The 6,000-nt window shown below is 40.5% G+C and overlaps 1 non-coding gene across 1 annotated transcript; it reads right to left on the bottom strand.

Moving 5' to 3' along the window:
- Nucleotides 1-1,075: 1,075 nt before the first annotated feature.
- On the bottom strand, nt 1,076-1,138 carry LOC115031170 (U7 small nuclear RNA). Its single transcript, XR_003836791.1, has one exon. It is a non-coding gene; the product is annotated as a U7 small nuclear RNA (small nuclear RNA).
- Between the last annotated feature and the right edge of the window lie 4,862 nt (nt 1,139-6,000).

Here is a 6,000-nt window from a genome sequence, read left to right as displayed (position 1 = left end):
ATCAGATCCATCAAACTAAGAAATGTATACATTAAATTCTTATAGATACTGTCAAGACTCTCTGAAAGGCCTATTACAAGTGTTTGGGGAATGCAAAAAAGGGGGTTAGTGGTTAAGAGCATTGGCTGTTCTTCCAGAGCTCCTCAGTTTAATTCCCAGCACCTACATAGTGGCTCTTAACCATCTATAATGGTACCTGATTGTCCCTTACCATCTAAGATGGTATGGATATGATTGCCCCTTCTGGTGTGCATGAAAATAGAGCACTCAGATACATAAAATATATAAATAAATCTGAAAGACAAAAAACAAAAACAAAATAAAACCAAAAGTGTTTGAGAATGCCTTTCTTATAGCCACTCTCTTAGGTCACTTTCTTAAAAAGATTTTTGCAGAGACATTCTTTTACTTTTAGTTATGTATATATGTGTGTCCCTGTAGGGGTATGTGTATGTGAGTGCAGATGCCTGTAGAGGCCAGGAGCCTCAGATCATTGGGAGTTGCAGATAGTTGTGAGCTGTCTAACATGGGTGCTAGGAATCAAACTCAGGTCCTGTGGAAGAGCAGGAAGCAGTCTTAACAGCGAAATATTTTCTCCAGCCACCTGCCAAGGATCAGCCCTGACTTGGAGAGGGGTTCTGGGAGAATGTGTGTCTGGGAGCAGTGAAAAGACAGACTTAAAGGTAAATTGTGGGGCACAAGCTGACAACCTGTGTTCTGCTCAAGATGGCTCCCTAAACAGCTCTCTGTAGATAGTTCTTGGCTCTGTAGTCTGCCAGAGACAGTTCTCTGTTTGAGACAGCTCTCTCTTACTGGAAATAAATGCTCTCTGGATAGCTCATGGATTTTCTGATTAAAGTCAGAAAAACTGCTAGGGAAAAAAAAATCTTGTATTTTCCGACCAAGTCAAAAATCCTGTTAGAAAAAGTCTAAAAGTAATTCTTGAGTTTTCCTATCAAAATCAGATAAAATTTTAGAAAAAAATTTGAGAGCTATGTTAGCTCTCAAAGCAGTGTTCCCTGGACAGCTGTTAGAAAACATTCTAAAAGATCTGTGTTAGCTCTCTAAGTAATTCTTGGGATTTCTAAGTAAGGTCAGAAACCCTGTAAGAAAAATTCTAAAAGAGCTATGAAAAATTCTAAAAGAGTTGTGTTCACTCTCCATGGATTTTATGACCAAAATCAGAAATCCTGTAATTTTTTTTTTTTTTTTCTAAAAGAGCTGAGTTTGTTCTCTATAGATCTTCAGTTAGCTCAACTCTTGCTAGGGAAAAACAAAACAAAACAAAACAAAACAAACAAAACAAAACAAAAACCTCTAAAAGAATTTATTGTGCCATTGTTCTCTGCTAGCCCATCTCAAGCAGACCAAAAGCCCAGACTTTTATTTTGCATATCAATTCATTTACTCTAGGTTTCTTCTTGACCATCCCACAAATCAGCATTCCATGACCCCACTCCCTTGATTTTTAGAAAAAGACAGCAAGCATTTTTTTTAACATTGCAAAAGAATTCAGAGATCTTCCTGCCTTTGTTAAGCACAGACAATAAGCTAGCTGAGTGGGACCCTGCCCTAAAATTACATTCCTACTATACCTGGGCCTGGACCTAAACTCCCTCTCTCCTAGGCTGATCTTGAACTCAGGAATCTGCCTGCTTTTGTAAGTACAAACAAAAACTTAGCTGGATGGGATTTTGCCCTTTGATTACTGCTCCCTAAATCTTTCTATCTCCTTCTTTAGGATCTTTCTATCAAGCTGGGTCATAGTGTAACTGGTTCCTTTAGATCTATGAAGCTCCCTATGCAATTCATATTGCATCCTTATATTTTGCATAGTTGAGAAATTATATATCTTTGAACTCATGTTTTCAGAGTTCTTTCCCACAGCCTTAAGGGCTGTCTTGCAGGTCTCACCATTTACCATTTTTGCTAAGGACATTAAACACATCTTTCCTTCCCGGACTTATGCTGTCTATGATTATCATGGAGTCATTGACCTTGGAGAGGACATTCCCCTAAAGGAGGAACAGAGTAAAATTATTTATTTATTTATCTATCTATCTATCTATCTATCTATCTATCTATCTATCTATAAATTTATGCAAACAAGCTTCATAGCCACAACAACCATCACGGAGGCCCACACCCTGCTGGCTCTATTTCAGGGATGGGAAGCATATCATGCCATCCCTGTGATGGTCAATTTGGACTCAGCAGCCAACCCTACCCCACCTCTTTCATTTTTATCTTTTGCATGTCTTTGTCCATTCTGAAACCATAAGAGGTAAAATAGTGAAAATAACTATAATATATTGAGCAATGTACTGTGTAGCATTTTACAAACACCACTTCACTTAACCTCGATAATTCTATCAGCTAACTATGAGCCAGTCCAGGCAGAGAGGGTGGATCACTCAACTGAGAAAGACAAAATGAATGTGTGAACTAAGATCACTTATTCTGTCCTTAAGAACTAAGGCCGCAGATACAGACTTCATGAAAAGGGTTGTTTTTGAGTTTTGTGTGTGATTTTTAAAAATTGTTTTTATGTGTATATGTGTGCATTTGTGCACATATGTGCAAATCACCTTGAAGCACAGAGAAGGAATTTGGATCCCCTGGAGCTAGAGTTATAGGAGGTGGTACACAGCCTCCTGTGGGTGCTAGAAACTGAAATCAGGTCCTCTGCAAGAGCAGCAATTGCTCTTAACTGCTCAGCCATTTCTTTATTCTCTGGCTCCATATTGTTTTAAGAATGCCATATGGAGGAGGGCATGATGGTAGAGAGTTTTAATCCTTGTAATTAGAAAGCCAAGGAAAGTAAATCCCCATCTCTCTCTCTCTCTCTCTCTCTCTCTCTCTCTCTCTCTCTCTCTCTCTCTCTCTCTCTCTTTCTGTGTGTGTGTGTGTCTGTGTGTCTGTGTGTGTGTGTGTCTGTGTGTGTGTGTGTCTGTGTGTCTGTGTCTGGGCGAACCAAGCAAGTGTTCAAAGACAGTCAGATCTCCATGGTCTATGTGGTTAGACCCTATCTAAAGTGACAAATAAAATTTAAAAAATAAAATAAAGTATATGAGGGTCAAATAAAGTATATGAGGGTCATCAGGTAAAAGTTGTCATTACACAAGTCTGTGACCTGTGTTTGATCCCAGGAATGCATGGTAGAAGGAGAGAACTGATTCCTACAACCTTGGGAAAGGTTGTCCTCTGACTTCAACAAGCACACATTCTGGAACACAGGAAGAAAACCAGTCATCTTCCAGTTTTCTCATAGCTAGTCTAGGGTTCTGGTAGGCAGATGCCCGAGTTAATGTTTGCCCTCGTGATTCACAAGAAGATGTGTGTGTGTGTGTGTGTGTACCAAACATTGTGCATCTTAATTAAAACTAGTCAAAAATGAGCTTGCAGAGGGAGAAGCAGTCTGTGTGTTTTGGCTGGGGAAGGCAGTCAGCAAATCGGGGAAGGTGGTCTAGGCTGCTGTCGTTTCTCAAAATGCCAAAAAAGCTTAACATATGACAGCTCACAGGTCACCAGGGCAGCTCTAGAGACAATGAATTCAGAGACCTGGGATGTCCCCTCTGTTTCCTCCCTTCCTCTTCTATGGCCATGCTCCCATCTGCCTCCACCTCTTCCCTTTCCACTGTGGCTGGGAGACTTCGGCAGCAGCTGGATTCTTTTGTGGGCCGGAGATCCATTTGGTTATCAGCCAGGTGTGCAGCCACATGGGGTCAGAGGTGGATTTCCTAGGAAGATGCTGAACTTGCAACTTCATGGGTCTTTCCAAACCCTGGGAGGGTCTTCGCATTGCGCATGAACATTTAATGCTATTTTAACTACCCGCTCTTTCCTCTCTGACTTCCCTTTGTGTTAATAGGCCTGGAGCAGCCCTAGGTACTTTTGCAGGGTTCACCTAGAGGAGTATTAACTAGAAAAATGTCATTTAGCTTGGGCTAAGTAGGCTTTAGTCACATGTTTTGTGTCATTTCCAAGGTGTGTTTTGTCAGTTCATCCCAGAATGGGAACATAGCCAAGAATCTTTTTATTACCCCCCAAACTCCCTCTGCTGCTTCCATCTGACTAGAGAGGAAGCTGAAGGACCTAGAGTTGTATCACAATAAGAGTCAGTCCTGAGAGGATGAAATTTCAGAGTGAAAGTCCTCAGAAATCCTAATAACCACATGCCAGGTAACTAGGGACTGTGCATGAGAAACTACTATTGTGGGAATGTGCTTGCTTTGGAATTCCTTGTGTCATTTGTTTAAATTTGTTCCCAATTCATCATCCATAGAGGTAACTGATCAATTATGTATACACTCTTGTTTGATTTATTTTCCTTCCTCTTATCATTTTTTCCCTCTCTCTTTTCCAGTGGTGTTTTTGGGGGTGGGTGGGGGATGGGCATTCAAATACACTTTTCATACACAGAAATGTAGGGGCTGGAGAGATGGCTTGGGATAAAAACAAGTACTGTTTTTGCAGAAGGGTTCAATTCCCAGGATCCACATCAGGCAGTTCATAACCACCTATGACTCCAATTCCAGGGGATACAACACCCTCTGGCCTACATGGACACCAGCCTACAGATTTAACTCAAGCAGACACACATGAACATATATACATATAAATCAACAAATGTCCTGTGGCACTTGGTCCAGATGCACCAATAAAAAAGAAACAAGGTTGGAAGTATGCAGGGTCAGAGGCTAGCCCGTTCATAGCATCGGCAGTCATCAGGGCCATAGAATCATAAGCGGGGCATTTAAATAGAAGGCCTTTCCTGTTGAGAATTTACCCAGTGAAGCAATCCAACAAGAGCAATTATGCAAAAACTGGCTATGTCTTTTCTTTTTTCTTTCTTTCTTGCTTTCTTTCTTTCTTTCTTTCTTTCTTTCTTTCTTTCTTTCTATCTCTCTCTCTTTCTCTCTTTCTTTCTCTCTCTTCTTTCTTTCTTTCTTTCTTCTTTCTTTTGTGTGTGAGTGTATATGTCAAAGTGCTCATGTGGAAGTCAAAGGATAGCTTGCAGAAATTGGTCTTCTCTTTCAAATGTATGTGTCCCTGGGATTGATATCAGGTTGGCACACTTGGCAGCAAGTGCCTTAACTAGGATGAACCGCCTTTCCAGCCCTATATACTTCCTTTTAACAGAATCACAAAAAGTAGATTTTATCAGAATTTCTACAGAAAAAAAGTATAAATTTACAGTAGTTCTACAAAGCATCTACCTATATATGATGTCAAACACTGAATTATCCAATGACTAAGAATAAAAAAGAAATTTTAGGGTTAGTGAGGTGGCTCAGGAGGTAAAGGCATTTGCTGCCAAGAATAGATAACTTGTGTTCAAACTCCAGGACTCTCATGGCAGTCAGAGAAAACCAACTCCCAAATGTTGTCCTCTGACCTCTCCATACATGGGTAGTGCCAGGTACAACTGTCTCTACACACGATAGATAGATAGGTAGATAGATAGATAGATAGATAGATAGATAGATAGATAGATAGATAGATAGGAGATGAACACATAAATAATACAAAGACAGACAGATAGATGAGTAAGTGTTTTAAAGAAATGATAATTACCCAAATTAGGGGAAAGTCAACTTGTCTTTCTAGTCTCTGAGCAATATTATAATTATTAAGGAATGATGACTCATCCCACAAATCCCATCACTCTAGGAGGCTGAGGCAGAAGAATGGCATCAGGCTGCTGGCTTGAGCTACACAGCAAGACCTTGTGTTATCTCCCCTGCTGCTCAAAACAGCAATGCGACACAAACCATTGTGAGATAAAAGAACTATGCAGGACAAAAAGAAAAAACTGGTCTACCTGAGCCTTTGTTCCCCAAATTTGACAGGCAGAGACAGGTAGATGTCTGTGAGTTGAAAGACAGCCTGGTGTATATAGTGAGTTCCAGAATAGCCAGGAGTATATAGAGAAACCCTGATTCAGCTCTCTCTCTCTCTCTCTCTCTCTCTCTCTCTCTCTCTCTCTCTCTCTCACAC

This window comes from Mus caroli, unplaced genomic scaffold (genome assembly GCF_978045245.1).
Source record: "Mus caroli unplaced genomic scaffold, Mus_caroli_1 scaffold_4, whole genome shotgun sequence".
NCBI lineage: Eukaryota > Metazoa > Chordata > Mammalia > Rodentia > Muridae > Mus > Mus caroli.
This window is presented reverse-complemented; position numbering and strand designations above follow the sequence as displayed.